Source organism: Tinamus guttatus, unplaced genomic scaffold, assembly GCF_059628265.1.
Source record: "Tinamus guttatus ecotype Peru unplaced genomic scaffold, ASM5962826v1 Tinamus_guttatus_pri_ptg000171l, whole genome shotgun sequence".
In the NCBI taxonomy this organism is placed as follows: domain Eukaryota; kingdom Metazoa; phylum Chordata; class Aves; order Tinamiformes; family Tinamidae; genus Tinamus; species Tinamus guttatus.
The window spans coordinates 623,019-646,066 of record NW_028288705.1 but is presented as its reverse complement, the minus strand read 5'-3'; positions in this window follow the sequence as shown (position 1 = coordinate 646,066).

The following is a 23,048-nucleotide window of genomic DNA, read 5'->3' as shown; positions in this document are numbered from 1 at the left end:
ACTGTCTCATGATCAGTTGACATCCATGTCAAAGATAATTTGAGTTGTACTACAGCTTTTCACATACTTGGGTCATGATCAATCTCTCTCTCTTCTGCTAAATTCTGCAGAATATTTATGACCAAGATATCTTTGTAATCTCTATCACATTTCACTGACACCATCGAACACGTTCAAAATACAGGCAACAAGCACTGCAGGCTGTTTGGTCTTATAAACCTTGTTTCTTCAGGAAATGTGGCTAAAATGATTCTTTGCTGAGCTATGTGATGTCTTTTCAGGAGGCTCATTTGTGTTTTCAGGAGGTTGCAACAAGCAACTCGCAATGGGCAGTTGCAAAGCGGTTCACAACTGAGGGGCTGAATGCCTCCTTCCTAGAGTGCAGCATGTATTGAGCCTGGCACAAAGTGAGACCTGCTGCTGCCTGCACTCTGCTTCTAAAACACCCTTAGAGTTTCTGTCTTCTCTTCAACAGCCCAGATTTTATGACCCTGATGCACAGAGGATGATCAAGGGAATCACGTCTCTTTGAAAAGAGATGTGATTAGTCTTTGAGAGAGGAAAAAAGCTCTTAATAGGACTCATTCCATGTGGAGGAAGGAACTGGGCTCCATGCCAAAGTGCTATTAATTCTACCTAGAAACAGATTAAATTCTGGTCACCATTCTGGACATGGAAGACTTTTGCTTCTTCCACATTTTGAGCAGGACTGGAATTTTGGCAGTGTTTTGAGCATTGTGCTCCATAAAGCAGTGTTAAATACTGCACAGTTATAGTCAGGAAACACCTCTAAGTCCCTTAATGTCAATTAGCTACTTCCTCTGCAAAGTCGTAAGCAGATGCATGAGCAGCTCTCCAGGAATATATTTGCTAACAGGTGCATTATTAGGAAGGAAAGAAGGTTGTTTGTATTAACAGAAGGTTCCCTTCAAAATCACTCATTCAGTGTTTTCTGTCTGCTGCTGGCCCTGCTGTTGCCTCTCGCTTTTCACCCACACGTGTTGGATAATTAGGGGTTCAAACGATGCATGAAGGGCCTCTGTTTCTAGTGACTCATAGCTGCAGGGATTATCCAAGATTACCAGGAGGCTTATGATTCCCTTTGGACTAGAAGAGAAGATGTCCATAACACATTGATCTTAATAGATGCTGTAAGATTAAAACTACAGAGGTTGCTGACAGTAATGATAAATTGCAGCACGTAGGGTCTTCAGCTGGCATAAACTAGAGCGGCTTCTTTGAAGGCAACTCGTCTTTGCTGAGTTATGCCAGGATGATGATCTAGCCCATTACAAATAACTACTGCATTACAAATAACGGCTACAGACAGTTTCTTTCTTACTGCTCATCTGTCAAGGCGCAAACAGCCCAACACAGATTTTTTTTTCTCTAGGTTTATATCATCAAACTCATGGATTTACACAAATAAAAGTCAGAAAACTGGCTATGCTGACCTGGACATGGTTTTTTAGTGAACTCTGTTTTGGCAGGAGCCCAGGAATCACGCGTTTGAACTCAAACCTTACATTTTAGTACACTAAGTCCATTCAGACTGTATTTGATGCTCTAATGGTGAGAAACATTTTCTCTTTCTAACTCCACAGTGAATGGGTGACAAAGCACTTAAGGTGGAAGAGCTCAGCTGCACATATCAAACTTTAAAATAAGGAACCCTGAGGGAAAATCAGTGTTTGCAAGAAACTGGTGCAGAAATTGGAATCAATTAGTGTGAAATAATGCAGCATGCAAACATTTTAGCCTGCTTGCCATTAGAAATGGACTGGTACTGTCTTGTGCTCTTGTTAGGGAGTAAAGGACCTTCTGAATTAAAACAAATTAATCTGTTTGCACTTTCCACGTGACACAGGCAAGCTAGAGACCTCTACACATGCATGCCAGCCTTTTGAAGGCACCTAGAGAATTCAGGAGTGAGCCTATCTGCCTGCTCAGACATTGCTCAGTTAGATGCAGTCTCTTTCAGAGACAGCAATGAGAGCAGATGCACAGACACTGTGCATTTGAACATCTGATCATGTTGTCAGTTTTTGCTGCACCCGTCATACCTTAGAACAGCACGGATAATATCCGCTTGGACCACTTGGCCCTTCCTCTTTAGAGACAACCAACAAAAGAGTTTATCTTGCCCTATTTGAACTATCCTAATACAATGCATATTTAATGAACAGAGACATGGCCATCTGCACCAGCTGAGGTGTAGATTTTTCCTCCTGGTTTCCAAGGAAATTTTGCAGAAGTGAACAGTTAACTGAAGCTTCCTTTTGAGCCAGAACAGATCTGCACTGAGCAAGGAAACACTGGGCACAGGTAACGAAACTCTCAGGCTGATGCAGAAATGTTTGTGAACACCAGCCCTGATCTCCCCAGAGCTACACTCAGCTGTGCCAGCTGTGAAAAGAGTGAACAAGCTCTGCCCCCAGCCTGGATACCTCAAGGTGAGGATGCTGGGATGAACATGTGCCTCATCACTCTGAGGAACAGCACAAGAAAATCCTTAGGCTTCCAAACTTCTGGGAAGAGTCCCCAGCATCACGGTGGTGCTTTTGAAAATGTTATCCTTCAGCCTTCGTCAGGCAAGCTCTATTATTGCTTCAGCAACAGATACAGGGACTGAATAAAGTGGAGATTATGGAATTCAGCCTAGAGCCCTTTCAAATGCACTTCTATGGGTAATTTAATAGCTGTATTATAAAATGTTAATGCTAGCATAAAAATCTGGGGAATTTCAGGCCCAAACCGGGTTAACTTTTTTGTTTTACTCCCTTTCCTCTTGAGAAGCTTGTTTTCTTTTTATTGCATTCCAATAATGAGAGACCCTTTCACACAGGTACATCTGCAATATGTTACAGGCAGCACAGAATATTAAAACAACCTGTGCTACTGCTGGTGAAACTAATAAGGGAGTTAAAACTTTTCTCAGACTGAAAGGAAAAGGTGCATATAGCAAGAACTCCATTAGTGAACTACATTAGTAAAGGTACTGCAGTGAACACTGAAGTCATTTTTTAATTCACCGTCTTGCCTTAAATAGCAAATTCTGCTATTCTAAGAGGGGAGCTAGGCTAGGGTGAAGTGGCAGTCCAGGCAGTTCACCTGAGATTATATTTAGATATGGATCAGAGTTTTAAAACACACCAGTAAGTTAAGATAATAAAAAGGCGCAGAATATAAAGCAAAGAGAGAGGAATTTTACACATTAACCTTACTTACTGAGCAGAGAGAAGCAAACCTGTCTATCCTAATCCTCTGCATCAACATAGAATCACTAGAATCACGTAGAATCTCTAGTTGGAAAGACCTTTAAAAGCATCGAGTCCCTTCAACATGATGCCTGCTAAACCATGTCCCTAAGTGCCTCATCTACACGTTTCTTGAACACTGCCAGGGACAGTGACTCCACCACTTCCCTGGGCAGCCTGTTCCAATGCATAAGTGTGAAAGTTCACCTCTAGTGTCACTGAGTTCATGCTCAGCAAAGGATCAGCTGTGAAATAAATTGCAAAGCCAGGAGTCAGAAAACTATTCATCTGAGAAATGAAAAGGTGAAAGGGGAAAAATGAGCATAAGGGAAAAAAAAGGGGGGGGGGAAGTGAGAAGGGTGCTGAGTGAGAGAAGTCAAAAAAACAGAGAGCCAAATGGAAAAAGAAAGAAATAGTTTATTTTTTGGTTATGGCAGCAGGAATGCCTGCTCTACAGAAACAGATTTATTTATTTATTTATTTTTATTTTTATTTCAAATGGGAAAGAAAAGTCAGAAAGACAAAAGAATTTGTAATGGATTCTTTTTTTAATTGGCCACCCACCTGCTTACCAGATCGGCTCCCAGTTCAAATTCTGTCAGAATCAACACATTCCTCCAAAATGTCACTGCCCAATGGAAATTGGCTCCTCTGGAAATACTCTGTCTAGCTGTGTATCCTGTCACTGCTTCTTAAGCTCTATTGCTATCCAAGGGGAGTTCAGCTTCAAAAATAAGAACACAATATGATCTCATAGTGCACATAGCTCTTCAATTCAGATTTCAAAAGGGAAGTTACTAATGTGCAGCTCAGCTTTCCAAAAGCAAAAAAGCATTTATTTTTTATTGCTGTATCTATACTGGTAGAGAAAGTGGGTGAAAATGTAGGAGGAAGAGGACAGACACATGTTCATTTAAATAGCATGTTTCTGTGAAAGGAAATTTACAAAACTGAATGTATGCTGCAACCCCCTGAAGGACTCTTAGCTGCAGATCTGTTTCTTCTAACTCCAAATGTTCAAAACTTTCTTCCATTTACTGTACATTTGTTGAATGACTCCCTGCTCCTTGTTAGTAGTTTGGTCAAACCTTAAGGAGTGAACTTTCATACAGCTGGTCCTCCCTCGTGCTCTCCCTCAGCAAAGCTGGTACCTTGTGTATTGGGAAAGCAACATTACAGCACCTTCCCCATGGTGGGGTGGGAAGCAACATCCTGAAAATGGGCAGAGCTGCCACTGAAGAACAGGTGTGGGTGCTGTGAGGAAAGGCACAGGATGGACTGGGATTACAGGGCAGGAGAATTTGGGGATAGGTAGGACACAGGAGCTTGGAGTAAGGAGGACTCTGGAGACTTGCAGAAGAAAAAGGGCTGGATGGTCAGGGTTGAAAAGGAGAGCAGAAACATTTGGGTGAGAGGAGTACGGGAACTCTGGGGTGGATAGGAATGAGACTTAGCATGGGACATCAAGTAATGCTTGACTGGGATCATGCCACTTGCATGGCATGAAGAGACATGAGCTTCTTCATTTCCTTTCCTGCTAACTTTGTGTAATTTTGTTTTAACTAAATGCTAAATGCAGCTCATGTGCTTGATCTTAAATCTGCATAGCTGATCAGGTCTAGGGTACCCTGGAGCAGGGGAAAGGCTGCTACTCAACTTTATAATATATAACTTTATAATCTGGACTTCATATCCAGATGTTGCCATCATAGGTTGGCATGGATGGCTCTCGTGCGAGGAGCCGTGGCCATCCCACAGGCCTGCTCCATCCCATGGCTCATGAAGACACATGTGACTCATCATCTGACTCCACAAAATGATGTCTGATCTTTGGAAATTTGTGTTAGTATTTTTGGAACTACAGAAACAAAAATATATGTCTACAAATTGGATGCAAATACCTACAAACAGTTTACAAATGGACAATCGGATTACTCTGTCCTGAGAGCTTTAGGCATCTACATCTGCCTCTGAAAATAATCCAGACTCTGTGAATTCACTTGCATATATAGATATTTGGCAGAATATCAGAGAAAAAGATGCGACCCCCCCATACATCATTAATAGGTTAGTTTATCTAAGGTAAGGGACATAAGGCTGGCTAAGAAGGCCCTTTTCTCCTGCATCAGTTCTTTGAATCTGATTTGGAAGCAGTTCGGGTTTTATTCAGATTCTGTATTCATTACATTCATTCTTCCTTCAGTCTGTTTTCCTTCCATTTGGCAACCTACACGTGCAATTCTAGCTGTTAGCTGTTGGGCCTGGTTGCTGCAATGGGAACTGGCTGAGGTCTTAAATTATGTTTGAAAGCTTGATCCCACTTGAATAAAGTCAGAGAGAGCTTTCCTTTAACTATAACATGAATAGCAGAAAAATCAGAAATGCGGAGTACTTTACTGCTTCATCCAGGAAGTTCCACAGCCCTGAACTTCACTAGATGTATACCACTAACTCACAAAGATAGAACATAAGTGTGATATCAGATTACAGCTCTTAAATTTAAATTAGTAGATATATTTACAATCAGTGTGATGAATTCTACATACTGGATACATATCCTCCCTTGCAATTCTGTTAGTCTTAAATTTTGCACTATGCATAAGCACGGACTATGTTTTCTCACTGTTTTCTTACAGCAACAGAACTTTTCGGGTACTAACTCCAAATTAGTGGGGTTTTTTGCCCCACAGATAATCAAATGTTCTGAGAAAATAGCCTTTTTGGACTAACTGAACAAGTCTGAGACCTCCTAAAAGACAAGCTAATGCAATGCTGCTTGTAGTGCATCCTGCTGATTTGCACAAAAACCCCTTTGTTGATTCCCTTTGGTCTTTTTTGGCCTTTAGATGTGAATTCCTGGAGGCAGAGACCATCTCCTTTTAGTTGTATGGAAATTGCTCAGCCCAAGAAGCAAACTACTCCCAGGAAAAGATAATTCTGAAACCTTGTGAAACTGTGAGTGTTAGATGGCGAGACCTTTCCCTGAGGTGATGCGTGCTTTCTCACACAAACAGTCCCCCCAAAAACTGGCTGGACTCCTGCTGAAAATAAATGTTTACCATTGTAAGCAAAAGCTGCATTCTAGACCTTAAATGTCTTCTGCTAGCCAGTCAGAAAATAATTAATTTGTCCTTGATTTTTCATTAAGTCCTTTTTTGCTGTTTAAGGGAATCTTCTTTTCTAGTTGTGTTAACCCTAGGATCTGTATCTGCCATGTGATCTTCCTCTATGTGAAGGGGAAAAGTGAAATCACATGAAACTGGGCAACGCACCAGAAAACATTTATGAAATTTCTAGAGAGGTGTTTTGGCATAGCTACATAACAATAACATACCATTTTCATTAACTTGAACAAACAAACCCCACAGATTATTAAAAAACAAAATGAAGAAGAAAGCACAGATGCATTACAACTTCATATCTGAGAATGCAGAAGACGGAGTTCCCAACTTGTTTACTGCAGCTCTTGGTGAAGGAGATTATGTCAGCCAAAAAGCCATAGGCAAAATCTACAGCAAAGAACTCAAGGGATATCCCAGAGTGTATCAGTCCTACTGGTGACATTAGGCCGATATGACTCACAGCCCTGGTGAAGATAAGGCACATGCAATCTTTTACTGAGACGTAGTTAAACTTGATGATGGCAAAGATAATGGTTCTCAAAGAGCATTGTGACAGGAATGTACTTCTCATTTGCTCTCTAGCAAGCATGTGAAAATAATTGATCTAGAAGCATTTTTTTTGCTCTTTCAGAAGATACCTTCTTGCTGAATACAAGAATAAGTTCAGTACCATAAAGCATATAATCGTATATGGTAGGTGTAGTAATTGGAGAGAGAAACTCTCTTGAGTGAAGAACCAGACTGTCTTCACCACTGCTGAGTCAAATTAGAGTTTTGTAGCTTTTGACGTACTTGTGACATATTGACCTACGACTGACATAAGGTGAAGGCAGACTGTTTGTAAGTAAGTTAGCTGGACAGTAGAACAATAAAGCCCCATCCATGTGAAGCTCCAGAGAGACAGTTTTACTCTAATCCGGGGGATATATTTATCTTGCAGCTTGATTTGTCCCACAAAGAGATCTGTGCTTGTGCCCCAGCACCTGAGCTTGTTCACATGCAGCTTGCTCAGGCCACCTCTTTGCAAGATTGTAACTCATTTCCAAGAATCACACACACTTGGAGCTCCAAGTCATTTCAAAGACAGTTGCTACAAAGGGGACACCCTGCTTGGCAATTAATGGAGCAAATCAATTTAGGATGGCAATGTGAGTTTGGGTATAGTCTGTGCTTTCTTTGTGCAGTCGGTAAGAGCGTGTCCGTTCATCAGGCCTGGGCAGAGCATCAGGTCACACATCGCTCTCTTTGGCTGACACTGATAGACACTGGCTCACCTGTTAGTTCCTGCCTTTCTAATCTGAGGTTAAGTCACAAGACACAAGCCAGGGGAGTGGGAAAGCTGAAAGGAAGAAAAGGAAATGAACTACGGAACCATCACCAATCTCAGACCATAATGTCTCTTATATCTTACTTCAAGTACTCTCATATCCTATTTTCTGTGATGCTGCCCATCACCATTAGTATTAAAGAGCAACACTTACTGTCTTATAAGACTTGGAAACGGGTAGGATTACGGCTAACACACAGATAAACTGGAAATGTCTCCAAAGAAGAGTCCGTAGCGTAGCACATTCTCCATGAAGGTAGGCTAAGGGATTTCAAGCAGAGAGAGCTCCTGATTCAGCAGTCATGATGCTTTCTTCTCCACTAATGTTCTCCAAGCGCCCTTCTTTTCCACTAGCATTCTCAAGATGACCAAATTCTAGAAGAGGAAAAAACGAAAAAAAAAAAAAAAAAAAAAAAAAACAGAAAGCAGTTGAGTCATATTTTTGCTGTTTACTTTCCACTAAGGAAAAAAAATAGAGACTTACTTATATAGCCTTTTCTAAGATACTCTCAGGCGGCAGAATCAGTAACATAGAGGGAAATGAAACCACACTCTATTTGGACAATTGTCTTTTACCACCTGCCCAAGAAAAGAGTCCTCAGATGTTTGCAATTGCCATTTTGCAGGTAAAGGGAAGCCAAGCAATACTTGATAGAGGTACTATCCACAAAACAATATGGGAAAAGCTCAATGAGCAAGAATATATATATATATCCTTGAATCTGATCTTGCACGACTTACGCATTTTTGCTTTTGCTTTATGTCACAGGAGAATGTGAACACCTTGACTGTGATCCAAGACATTGCACAAAACTAAGTCCTAAAATTGATCCAAAAAGAGCACAGAGAAAGTACCTCTGCTGAAGGCAGCAGAACGAGTTACGTGTTTAAAGTTAAATCCAGGCTTTAGTGGCTGGTTACACTAAGCCCTATGTGATTTTCAATGGTCACACAGGAAGTTTGTGGCAGAGTTCAGCATTGATCTCCTGAGACCCAGGCCAGCCTCTCAGCCACAAAACCATCCTAAAAATAGGGCATCTCCTTTGCCTTATCTTTTGCTAATGGAGCTGTCAATTCACTCTATGAATGACTAATGGCTTTTCATCCAAATGGTGAACTCTCCTGCCAAAATAGCTGCAGTGCTACATGGAAAGTGACACGAGAGAAATTCTTTTAGTGTGAGATGACATCAGAATTTCGTTGTGATAGTTTTACTGAGTTATTCTGATCCGTATCTGAGCAAGTCTATTTTTACAGGGAAAGTGTATCCAGGTGCTTTTATGCAATGGACACAGGCAACTTAACAGAAAAGATCCTGGTGTGACCCAGCTGAACCAACACTTCTCATTTATAGGTACAGTTCCCTCTTATCCCTCACGTTACTGAAGCTTGTTTGCAAGATTTTGCTGTATACAGATTTCAGTTGAAGGGTCAATCTCCTAGAAATTCTCTCCAAATAATTTTTTTCTCCTGTATTTGGTAGGCTAGGAGTAAACTTCTACAACTTGCAGAGGTGAACAATCCAAAAAAGATGGTAAAATGTGAACAGAATTCAAGTAAAGTTCATGAATTTGAGGATGATGTAGGAATGGTGTATGGTGTAAGTTACAAATGGCAAGCATTTCATTTTAACTCAGCAAAGTACACTATCTCATTTGGGGTGCCACACATTAAAAGATTCTGTGGAAAGACACAGAATCAGGGTTAGTGTTACCCTTGTGCTGTGTTTTGTCTGGACTTAGTTTACTAGGATGCCTTTTGAAAGCTTCATTCCTGCCTACCCTCTTCCTCAAGCCACTCCATTCTTTTCCTGGGGTTTTCTCCTATTGATGCTCTGATTCATACACCTAAAATGCCAGCTCACAAAAATAAATCCAGAAAAGGAACTGATGCATATGCGATCAAAACAAAAAGATCCCTATTCTCATAGCCTGCAAATCTCCCTTCCTTTCCTTCTTCCTATTTCACATCTTCCCAGGGCAGCAGCAATTTTCTAAAAAGTCCCAAGCAATGCAACAAGAATCACAAGCTCTTGTGCAGCCTGGACCACTCCAATAAGGGCCACACCATGAAAGATGCTCAGAAAAGATCTAACTGGAACTACATTGCACTCACCCGCAGTAGCCAGAAGTCAGTTCCCACGAGGTCCCTTGATTTTGCTGATATCAGTGGGGCTGAACTAATTAAAAAAAAAAAAAATCCATGCTTTAAAAAGACTCCTGTGGTTACCAAAATGCCCAAACCTGCAAACTGGAGGGAGTTAACTTTACGCAAATCAATAGGCCAAAGTTAAATGAGGCCAAAACTAAAACTGGAGAATTAGGATCCCTAGTCAGGCATGTTACCTTGTGCAGTGAATATAAAAAATGAAAAATAGGAGCTTTTCCATCAAGTGCTTCCTCATCACATCTCCCTTGCAGCTCAACCAGCAATTGCAAGGAGGGATATTATGACTCCCTTTCAGAGAAGTCACAAATTTCAACACCTCTTCTCTGACAACATGCTTCTCCACAGATCCCAATCACCTTCTCCCTCAGCCAGACGAACCTATTAACACAGGTACACTCAGAGTGATCAATCTTAATTTATATTTAGTTTTAAAGACCAAAACTCCAATTTCAGACCCAGAGAGGGTCTGAAAATACCTGTAAACCTGTATATTTTTCTTCTCCTCAGAGGAATATGTGGTCCCACAGCAGCTGTCACTTCTCCCTGCCAGCCCTGCCCCCTCACTGGGACACGCCAGCAGAAGCCACATTTTCAGTAGAGTAGAGGAACTGATTCAAACTAATGCAGAGCTTTTCTGCCTTTCGTCTATTACAGTTTTACACCAAATGAGCTCCCTCCCTCCCTCTACACTAAAGCATTTTTTTCCTGCAGCAAAGGCAGAGGTGTGACACAAACAGGGCACAAGGTGCTCATGCTTCAGACTCAGTTTTGGGCCCAGAGATGCCCTCAGAGGATGATGAAATTATCCTTGGGAATTATTCTTGGACAACGTTGGGCAACAGGATCGTGACCTACAATTAACGGCCATGTGTTTTGAGGATAAAGGCCACAATCCAGCCAGCAAAACAGAGGGAAAAGAGATGGAGTAGACCTGAGAAGGGGAGTAGGACGGAGGGTTAAAAGCAGGAGTAGGACTCAGGGTAAACAGAGGGAGCAGGCTCGAGGGTAAAGACGGAGAGTAGGACTGAGTAAAAACAGCGGGAGTAGAACTCAGGGTAAGGGAGATTAAGAAGGCAGGTTAGGAGTAATAAAATTATCAGAATCTTGTAGGTTATTGAAAGTCTTAGAGGTTACAAATAATTGCCCTTAATTTGCTTTACATTTCCCCCAAAATTTTCAATATTTTTCTGAAATATTATTGAAAGGAGGTAGAATTATTGTGAGTTACGCAATTGGAAGGAAAGCATGGTCCTTTTTTAGGATGTCTTCTGCAGTATTTGAGAGCTGTTGTTGTCCTACTTCGTAGCAAAGTCATTTCTGTCACTGCCATCCAGATGTCTGTCCTCAGGGTCTGTCTAAAAATGGTTTTCCCTATGAGCAGGGCCCCACCCTGGTGCCTTCACCTCCCTCTTTATTCCCTCTTGCTCTCTTCCCATAGTTTTTCAGTGTATTTTTCTCAATTCAACTCTCTCATTCCATCAGTTTATGGAATTGCATCTGTTTATCTCAGAAAGGAAATCGTGTAGGCCCAATCCAAAGTAGTGCTGCTTGATTTTTCTTGTTTTAATTGTGTTTGAATTGTTTTAGGTATTCATAACATTTGTCTTAAGCAGTATTTTGATATGTAGAAGGCACACAAAGTCAAACTGTAAGTGATCTTACCATGTATTCTCCTGAATATCTACTGAGAGGGAGTCGGGTGAGGGTAAAGAGTGATTTGGAGATCTTAAAAATCCGCCTCGATGCGACCCTGTGCCACGTGCTTTAGGTGTCCCTGCTTGAGCAGCGGGGTTGGACTAGATGATCTCTGGAGGCTGCTTCCAACCTCAACCATTCTGTGATTGTGCTGTGTGACATGGACCTGTCTTTAATGCATGTGAGACCCGTTCTTTCCCTGGAGATGACAAACAGAAGGTGGGAGAAAGAAAGTGTCAGATCCATACATCTCTCTCTTCCCACAGGCACCAAGAAGAAGGAGGAGAACCAGGAGCTCAAAACTGTTTCAGTGCAGATTAATGCACTAATTAAATAAAAAAACAGAGTTTAGAGATAAATGCACTAAGAGTGCAGATAAGGGGAAGAAAGGATTGCTAAGGGTCACAGCTCCTGTGCTGTTGTGTAACTAAGAACGTACCCAGCTCAGTCTTCCCAGAAAATCCACCTCAGAGCTTTTGAAGAAATTTATTCATGCTTGTTCAGAATAGTGGGTCTCATGAGACGATTAAAAAAGACCGTGGTGGCAGTTATAAAAGTCTAACAGTTATTTCAAATATGAAAGAACAAAGAGTAGACTGGAATTCAGGGACCTCACAGAATAAGAAAGCATTTACAATCAAGGAAGTAAAGTGGACTGTGTATCCTACAGTTAAGCAGAGTAATTGTGAAGAAGTCATGGGGTTTTTGCCTTTTTTGTTCCACACTATCGAGCTTTTACTTGTGTTAGATATTGTGTACTAGTTTATAACTAGCAGAGCTACTTAAGCTGGTAAGACATGGAATACCCCAAAGGGAATGAGTAAGATAACATGTACTGCTGTTATGAAACTGGCATTTTCTGTGCGAGGCCAAAATGTTATCAGCACTGTGGCATTTTCACTAACTCAGAGTGAATATAAGTGTTGAAAATATATTTTTTTTTTAAATAAAGTGAAGATCAGATCTGTGAGGTTCGATTTTTTTTCCTTTTTCAATTAGGATAACACCATGCTGTCCACTGCTTTCCAATTTGCTCCAGCAAATCCTCCTGAGGTGAGTCTCACTCACGTCTTGTAGAATAACCTGATTTGATCTAATTGACAAGGAATAATTCCCTACTATTATATATGAATATTTTTGGAAAATGGTTTTGTTAGTGTTGTTTTCAATGTAGTCCTGCTGTTCTAGCTCATATTTCCTTTCTCTACGCAAAAACAAAAATTACTAGAAAATGGATAAAAATTGCCATGTTCCCAGCCCTACATTTTCTTTCAATTCTTTTAATTAACTACAGCATTGCACTTAGTGACACTGAACAGGGAGCTGAAAGGAGCTGACCATTAAAAAGGAAAAGAGGTTGACAACAGAAAAAAAAAAAAAGTGCCAAAGTTCGTGCCAGGGCCAGTTAAAAAAAAAAAAAAAAAAGGCATGAGAGACATTAGTTATCTAAGTTCAGAACAGCAATTCCTTCGTGCTTTCCTGCCTCACCCACATGGCTGTTCAGAGTCTGAGTTATGTCCTTCTCTATGAAATCAGTGGTTAGGGCAGTCCTGCAAACGGGGCCACTGAACCTTTGGCCCTCCTCTGCTTACACGACTGCAAACCCGCCTGTCTCCCTTATCAGGAAACGACCCTCATTTCTAGGCCTGTAAAATCAGGAGGCAGGGAGATGTTGGTGTGTAAGAAGGTGTGCAGGGTGCAAGGTGCACAGTATGCAAAGGATTAATAAGCGTGACCGCCCACAGCTCTTTCTCAGAAAACCTTAAGGAAGTACTGAAAGAGAGTAAAGTCTGTCCCAAAGGAACGATGGGTTAGTCTGTTAGGACAGGCTCAGGCTCCTTCTGAATCCCAGCCTTGCAGGTAGGATCCCCAGTGCAGGGAACCCCGCTGCCTGACAGATACCGGGCTGCCCTGGCCTGGGCTTTTACAGACCTCACATCTACACAGTTAACTTGGACCTCACCTCAGGTTTATGAATTCCTCCTCTCCCCAGCCCTTAACATTGCACTGCTGAGTATCATGATGCCCAGTCCCCCTGAAAATGCTTGTCTGTAATCAAGTGAAAACAGCAAGTCTCTTCATGCAGGTGAACTTTGCTTAGGTGCAGAGGTAAAAGCATAAAGACCTGCTCAGTGCTTCAGAGCATCAGATCGTGCTCACTGTGGCTTGCACTGGCTATGTCAGGTTCCCATCACAAGGAGCAGTTGTTTGTAATTAGAGCTATGCAGAGAAAACCATCCCATGCTGGAGAGGATTTATTTTCATGTCTCAGTTTTATGTTTTGTCACTGACTCAAAACTCTCTTCCAAAGGAAAGTCCTGAACTCCACATCAGCCCAGCTGGCTGGCTCTTCTAGATATCTGCATGTGTTCAGACCACCCTTCCAACTAATGGAGAAAGATACACCCTTCTAGAGAATGATTTGTATCACCTTGGTTGGATGTCACTCTGAGATGAATCTAGACCAGGCTGCTGTCCAGAGCCTTGGTTTTCCCTCAGCCTCTGCTCCTATAGCCTGAATGCTGGGAGATGATGGCAAATGGGGAGGCCCACTCTATAGCAGTGGGGTGATTTGCCCCTACCAGGGGAGCGGGAAGATAGACATTGTGATGGAAAATTTTCTGCTTCCTATTCATTCCTCACCCAAGTCAGGTCCCCCCTTGGGAAAGTTTTGGTTGTGACCAATCAAAGGAGAAATGTGACATTGAGCAATTTCTGAGCCAGTGTTATTTCTAATCATTGTATGTTCTTTCTTGCTAAACATTAATGAGAATATGGACTTAAAAGTCAGCCAGTGGAAGGGAAGGATTTAGTTGTATGAGAGTATCGTCATTTCGTGCCCTTGTAACCCAAATAAGACATTGTCAGTTGCTTCCCTTAGTATCTGCCTGCTTATACCATCCTCCTCTTCCAGCTGTGGACTAGCAGATTACTGAAGGGGAGGATGCTCATCTTAACCAAAAAGAAACATCAGAAGGAAGCTGGATTAATGCTGAGAAGGGAAGAATCATTTTTAAAAAGATGCTCGTGCTTGTCACAGTGGAATTAAGAAATCTTATTCCTCTCACTTGATATATAGCACATTCCTACTCCCATACATTTCTCCGGATATATACATAAGCAGCGCACTTTCAAAGACTCCTTAAGAGTGGCTCATCTTTTGTGCACAAGTTACAGGATGATAAAGTCTCTGTAATAATCATTTATTGTTTCCAATTTCCATCTGTATCCGGGTGTAATGTTCACAGATTCAAAAAGCTGGAACAGCCAGGTATTGGCTAAGTAGCCCACCTGGCTCCACTTATCCCCCTTTCAAATTAGAGGCAATGTAACCTAAAACCTCTATCTTCTGCTTTTTAACATTTCACACAAACTCATTTGGGAAATTTATTGTGGCTTTTAAAAGATCTGACTTTTTTATTTGGTGCGTCACACTGCAAGAACAGTACAGTACCTGTTAGCCAGATGGTATAGGAATAACAGGCCAAAAGGTACCAGATTTCTTATTTAGAGTCTGCTGTGAAACATACATATCAGATTCAGGTGATATTAATGAAAAAATAATGCTGGAAAAGTTACAAGCCATTATTCCATGCAGAAATGGCATTTTTCCCCTTTTACAAGCACTCTCAAGCTAAATAAGCTTTGAACTTTCAGATCATTCTGTTTGCAGGGGTTTGCTTATAACAGTCATGTAGCCAACATGACGACAAGTTTGGAAGAGGCCCAGGTATTTTTAATCAGTGAGACCATGCTGCAATGTATGAAACAGATTTCAACTGCTTTTGCCTTTACACAACCAAAATTTTCTCTGGCCTAATAGAAAATCAGTGCAAGCAACTGACCAAATACCAGAGAAATTTATTGCTCCTTAGCAGCCTTGGCATCATTATTCCTTGAATTGTCAGCCCTAACAGGATCTTACTAGGGTTTTATGAAAGTCAATTCATTCAAATTCATGAAATTTACTTTTACGGATCATTGTGGGCACGGTGGCTCTGTCACTGTGAGTGTGACTCCCCACCCCGCATGGCTCCAGAGAGGCATCGCTCCCCTGGGGCACGCAGGGGATCAAGCTTTGAAGGAAAAACACATCATTAGCCAGTGGGATGAGCTCTGGAAATCATGTGTCAGGGCTCACAGGCCGCCTCTGGGGCCTGGACTGTGCAAAGGTTGGGTTGGGCTTTGGCAAGGACTTTCCAGACTGCTGACGCAGTCCCGAGAGCAAAGGCCTGGTGTCAAGGGGGTCACATCAGGAAACGGCCTCTTTCGGGCATTTGGGGTATTTCCCCTGGGAAATACTGCTTCTCCCTGCTTTTTTTTCCCTGGAGACTGCTGCTTTGGATACACGGCAAGGGGTTTCCCAAGCTGGCAGTGCCATTGCACGCAGTGCAACAGTGCAAAATAACCACAAAACATAATGAGCTCAGGAAGAAAGGTGCAAAACTCCTGATCTCAGCTACTAAAAATCTCTCTGAAGATTGAGTTTGCTGCATAAAATGGAAAATAACAATCCCTATAATATCCTGCTTTGTAGGAGCATCAAGATTTACCTGATGTGTGAGATGAGTCAGCATGCTGAGGTCTTGGAATAAAGTAATATAATATTGGAAACTGCTAGTTTCAGTAAGGACAAAATTATATCTCTGAATGTGAATTTCCAATATTTTATAAAATTAAGGCAAGCTATTCTTAATGTAACATCTGAAAGAAAGAAAAAGAAAGAAAAAGAAAATTGCGTGCTTTCCTAACCTATAATAATATTGATATAATTTTCTCGGATTATCAAAAGTACTTTGAAAAGATCTTCAAAGCAGAGGTGTGTAAGACGTTATTAATAAGGTGTATAATTGCTCACAGCTTAACTTTCTTCATGTTTCATTACAAATTAGAAATAAAGAAAAAAAAAGTAGAGAAAGAAATTATTTCTGTGAAGTAAATTTAACTTAGGTGCATGTTTATTTTTTCCAGCAAAATGGGACTCTGGCATAAACATTTTTGGGGTTTTCATGGCTTGGTGAAAGTTAGACATATTCCGCTGAACTTCTATGATGGATGTGCAAAATCACGTGAAACAAAAAGGGAAAACATACCCGTACAGGCTTTTTGCAATGAGTTTTAAACTGCACACAGCTTCAGTCAGAAGGCTTGGAAGGCAACTGAATTTCTTTGAGCTGGGAGACAGAAGGCCAAAGCGCTCAGCAGCTGTAAGTTGGTGTTGCTCCACTGAATACACTGGAGCCATGCTAATGGCAAAGGAATCGTGCTGATTGACATCAGATGAGGATTTGGCCCCAGTTTGTCTCTTGGGTGAATAAGATTTTCTGCATGAAAGAAAACATTATTATTCCACAAATGGTGCGGGATTGTCACTGTAAACACTAATTCACTCTTTTCAATTCCCAAGGATTCCTTAGCCTAAATCAGGGTGAACAGAACAAATAGCTTCTCCCTTTCATACGACTGTGATGTGGCACTATTTGTTACTGCTCTGAGCTTGTACAAATCCACTGAATCTGTTTGTACAGGGAATCCTGCCTGTGAATGCTGCGCCAGACTGGCACTCTTAAATTTTTGTTTGAAAAATAGACACTTTCCTAAGAAACAGATGCTTACAGTTTTAACAGCTTAAGTGATTAAAATTGACAACGGAACATTCTTTGAAGAATTCTTCAGCTTCAGAAGAAGATAGAACTAATGGCTGAAAAATCTCCAAATTGCTGCTGCTATCTTATTAGTTCTTTGTCGTTCTGAAAATCCATCTTTTCTGCTACCATCTCACCTGCCCTGCAGCCTTAGTTCTGCCCTCTACCATTTGTAAAGACATATGGACAACTCAAAATAATAAAACATGAGGTAACTGCAGAAGCTTCATTTCCATGTGCAGTACTACTACAGGCTCCAGTAGTCAGATAGTTGTTGGCTGCATGCAGACATTAAGCCTTGAAGTGTGTCTGGGCTGTGTTTTGTGATTGACAGCAGGCTGTTGGCACACAGGGCAACCCGTATCTCCAGTGATGACTTGGCACATCCTTCAGTGCACCTGGCCCTAATGACAGTGTATCTATATTGACGTTTGTCACACTGTAGGCTGCAGGTGACCTTCTGAGCCCTGTGATGAGTGTAGCAACACCATTGCATGGGTTAGAGCAGCAAGACACATACCTCATGCAAGATATAGGCAAGAGACATACTGGAAAGAGCCAATGGAAAATAGAGATCTGGGGCCGTGGATTTTCCAAGTGTCCTACAGCTCTAATGTAGGAGAGCCATCCTTGCCATATAGGAGAGGCTCAGGACAACCCATCACTATTAGTTTCTGCATCCTGTGCTGCCTTGCTTTCCTCTGTCTTCGAGTTTTCAAATAGCCCAGCATTTCCCATGGCAACATAATTTTGCTCCAAAGTCCATGAAAAAGCCCCAGCATGGAAACTGTACTTTGCAACTGAATTGCACTTCGCAGCTTTAACATTTTTCTGTTGTTCCCTTCCTGGAAGCCTTCTCTGTCTGTCTGCTGCCCACCAACTTAATTCACCCCAAATGCCTATGGCTTTGCTGATTTCCTGGCACATCTTCCTGTGAACAAGTCAATATGTCCACAAGTTCCTCAAGACCCTTTTTATGTGTTTCTCAGGCTCAGAGCTGGGTCAGCTGTTGCACACCATAGGCAATATGTTGTCCTTTCCAGGACAGCATGAGCCAGCATAGCTCCATTAGCATTCCTATAAGGACATTCTCTGGATATCTAGCATATAGCAGAGTTTAGACACAACTATCCTATTGCCAGCATAAACCAAACTCTTCTGGACTTAGAACTTTTTCATCCAAGCAGCCTAGCTGACAAAATAACCTAAATAGCAGTTGAGGTATAGTTGAGACAAACTCTTTTCTGAAAACCAAGAGAATAAATCAGATGTCTGAAAGTAGTTGTCTCATTTTAGATCTCCTCAGGTGACCAAGAAATTTGCATGGTGCTGCCAGACGTGACATAGGCCCAGGGCCTACTCGTGGTCTCTGCAAGCAGCAGCTGGAGCCCAAGTATAAGACCTCAGTGGTCTAAAGGGCAATAAATGCAATTAGGCGACTGAATTCCACTTAATTTATCTGATCATAACTTGATATATATAGATCCACTGAAGTTCAGAACAGCTCAGAGAAGCTCTCTGTATTTTGTGTTTTGGAGACATTTGCATGTTTGTGATATGATATTACATAATAGGTCACAGTAAATGAATTATGTTCCCTTGTGAAATATTGGCTAAATATTGAAGCCAGTGGCTTGCCTTTCTTGAATAAGCATCAACATTTGTTCCTTTTTTCATCTCTTGTACATATTTCTGGTTTCTGCCTACACAGTTCCTGGCTCTCTAACTCATTTGTATTCCAATATAACTTAGAGTAATAGCCATCAGAGAACATGCATAAATTCAAAGAGTGAATTTGCAAGCACAGAAAGTTTATACCACCTGTACAATCTATAGTTTTAAACGTCAGGAATGGCTGCCATATGACTGGAAATATGTCAAGTGTCCCTCTTGGAAGATATAAAACAAATTCCACCTGCTCACAAAAGTCTCCATACCAGCATGAAATTCAGGGCAATTGGTCCTTTTGCATAACTTTGTTATGGTTATTACAGTTAGAGCCATGCATTATTAAAATCAACTTGCAGTTGCTGTCATTCAAAGAATTAGTCTTTTGAGAATATTTGAAGTAGATCCAATTTCAGCTCTCAAAAAAAAAAGTTCTTGAAGACTTTTGTCCACAACTTTTCATATCTGTAGTGTATTTCCTATCCTAAAGCTACTAGTATTTCTTTTTTCTTGGATGATTTGTATATTTCTTGTATCTGTATAGTTGTATGTACACACACACACACACACATATATATATTTTAATCTAAAACTCGTTTAAACGAGTTAGCTACATTGTAAACTCCAAACTCAAAAATCCTTTCTCCTGATGAAAGACTGTGAGATAGTAATCCCAGAAGGACGATAATAGAAAAGCCCTCCAAGTGACAATAGGGGTCCATGTGTAGAATGAGAGCAGAATCTGAAATCATGGGGAGAAAGCAATCCATCATCACTGTTTGTGCTGTGGTATTAAGCATGTCAGAGATAGCACATCTGGATCCTCTGTACCACAATCACAATACCCAAAACAGTATCTGACAGACAATTTCCTGTACTTAATGTGACAAACTCTTTCAGAGTCTGGAAGGTCTCTTAGCACAGAGGACATTTCTGAAACCCAGCCACTATAAAACAAGCCCTCATTTCCTTCCCCTTTCAGCACACTCTGTTCTCTTCAGTAGTCTGTAATTTCTCATCTGTGCTGACAAACACTCCAGACCTTGATCTGTTTGCAAGAGGCCCAGGGGTCCACCACGCTTCCCATCAGATTAGGTTGTAAGCTTCTGTCTTGACACTCCGGTCGCATGGCAGTGCGCGCAGTTTCCATTCCAGCTTCCTACATTCCTCTCCCAGTTGCAATCAGTCACACCGTTCCCATCCACTTCTCTGGTGTTTTGAGCCCCATTGCCACAGGATCTCTCTGGTCGCCTGGCTTTATATATGAAACAACAATATTGCAGGTATCAATGCCGCATGTTTACGACTCTTATTACAGCACAGGGAAAAGTGGTTGCAATTCAATTCCTACTTGGTAATGGAGTACTCGTAATGGAATACTCGTTGGTGTCTACTCCATTACTTTGTTCATTTTCCTCGTTTCACATGTTCCTAAGTCAGTGCTTCTCCTGAAAGACGGAATTTTAATCCTTTTCAGAGGGTCTCAACATAAAATGAATTCTGTAGTTGAAAATAGGTTGTATCACTGGGAAAATAATTCACAACCGTAGACACTTGTCCAGGCAAGGAAGAGAAATTAAGAATGGATCTCCTCACAAAGAGCCAATACTCATTTCCATGGCTTCACTTCTTAATAGTCATAGCTCTTAATGACTAAACAGTGATACTAAGACTTACTCAAAGATGCATTTTTAAATAAAAAATACATTTTAACTTTTCTTGTTTTTTAAACAAAGACAATGGTAGGTACATTCAACTTCTTTCTCATCCCCCAAAAAATCAAGTATTCAGAAAATCTTTCCTGATTTGATTTTATTTGCAATATCAATGAAATCTATGCCAAGTTGAAAAATGATGACTTTAATGGTTCAGAATGTAGTTGCTGCTTCAGTTCATGAATATAATGAAATGGCGTTTTGGAAACGTATTACGTAGTGAAACATAGTGAAATAATATGTTCATCCAAAAGCTAAACAATGCATTACAGCAACAAAATAGTCAATATTCATACGCCACCCTGGTTTTAGCAGTCCTGAAGAATCTTTTACAGACCAAATATCTCCAAAACGCAGTCTTAGAAACAGTCACATTGTATTCATTTAAATGCAGGTTTGAAGCTAGTGACATTTTGATCTTTTTAATTCAATCCCTGCAACCTTCTCTAGTAGTTATCATCCTTATGTTAACGAGATAATGGGATTCCAGTGTAAATGGATGGCGGGCTGAAATGATTTGAGACTGTTTGGTGAGGCTGGGTTAACAGAATATGTGGATGAGAGTCTGGGTCTATTGCATTTGCTCATACTTGATGCCTGGTGGCCAAAAAAATAAAAAATTTCCTTCATGATCTTGTACTTGCGAGACTGTGTACCTCAGGTGTGTGAAACTAGGCCTAATAGTCTTTTCCAGCCTTGCACTGGTGAATGTAGCTGAAGAAATTGAAGATTCTCTGATGAAATACCTGAGCTGAATTTGAGCTCCTCACAGCTTGTGAAGGAAGAATATTACATCTTTCTTATCCCTTTTCCTGCTTGAGGTCCTCTCTTGCCTGTTACCTCTTCATGCCTTTTGCTCTGCTCTGGTTCCTGTCTTTTAAAGGACTCTGGACCTCTCTAGCAAATTCTATAAAACGTAAGGGTAAGTGGATATTGCTGTGAAGACTTGTTATTTTCTGTGAGGAAAAAGAACATGTGAGCGGATTTGAGAGAGGCCTGATTTTCTGATTCGTCCGCATTGTCAAAGTTCAGATAGATAGAGGATTCAATCCTACCAAGTGGTGAATGACATCACCCCTCTACCTTCCAAAGAAATCCGGGCAAGCTCAGCGTTTTTCAAAATAAACCAAGGGTCAGCTTTCCGTTCAATAAAGAACAACTCAAAAAGAACAAAAAGCAATTTAATCCAAACCACTGCGCAAAAAAGAGAGCCTTTCAGTAAAAGGATAAGAATATTGCAATTGATGGGATGAAAAAAAACTTGCCAATTCTCTTGATATTTAATTATAGTGAGTAAGAAAATTGCCATGGATAACACTCAGAAGAGATCCAAGCCTCCTTTTGGTTCCTGCATGAAATCCTGGGGTAACATTTCCACAGACTGGGACAGCCCCGTCCCTCTGGGCAGAACAGCTTTTCAGCAGACTTCACGGCCAGAATCTTTGCAGGGGTAGTTTTCAGTTCTGGCCCTGCAGCAGGGTTATGTATTTGCTCTGTAATTGGCTGACCCAAACAGCTCAAAGTCAAATATCTCCTAGACTGGGGAGAGCTGAATCCAGCCTAAATCAACTTAAGCAGGATGAGTTTTCCCCCATTCCAGAAAACCTTTGGCAAACCAGTCAGGACAGGTCTTATAGCAGAGCCAAGGATCAGGGTTTCGATTTTGTGGTTTCGATCCTCTCTCAGAATTTAAACTGATAATCCCCCATATTAATTTAGAAATAAACCCTGCTGCCCTTTTTAATCATGTCTCTAAAAATACTTGGGCCAGATTTGCAATGCCCTACGATCCTTCCCAGATAGAAATCCAGTGGTTCCTGTTCCTCAGGTAAATCCCAACAGCGTTGTTGGAGCTGATACAGCTGGCAGAGTTGTCTCTCAGGTCAGTTTTGGGTGCCAGACTGTGCTCTTGTGAACCCCACTTGTAACAGCGGCTTCTCGGAGGCTATGACAGCCTGATGAATTTTGGGGATATTTGACACTGCCCAAAGAACAGGCCAAACTAGCTTTTGGCATGACAGATTGGACACAAATGTGCATCAGTGCCCAAATGCCCCTCACGCTGAGCTGCATGCAACATACCATCAGATTTTGATAATTTCAATATTTTTATTCGTTTTTCTTTTTAATGAACTTCCTTGTTTTGCTTCATTCTTCATTCATTTTCAAAATTGGATTTCCTTTTGTCTGTCTACCTTTCTCTGCCTTTTTCTTTGTTGTTGATTTTCTTTCCAGTAATGGACGTATTAATGTTCTGTTCCATGTTTATGGCATTCCTGACATTGCTTTACTGACTCACATTGTACCATAAACTGTAACTGTTTCTTTTTCTATTCATGCTGTATTTTTCCCTAAATGTAATCCCTTTTGAGAACAACACGTTCCCCAGAAGTCCCTTAAGTGATGTAATAAATTATTCTCTGGGGATATTTTGACACAGGTGTGGTATC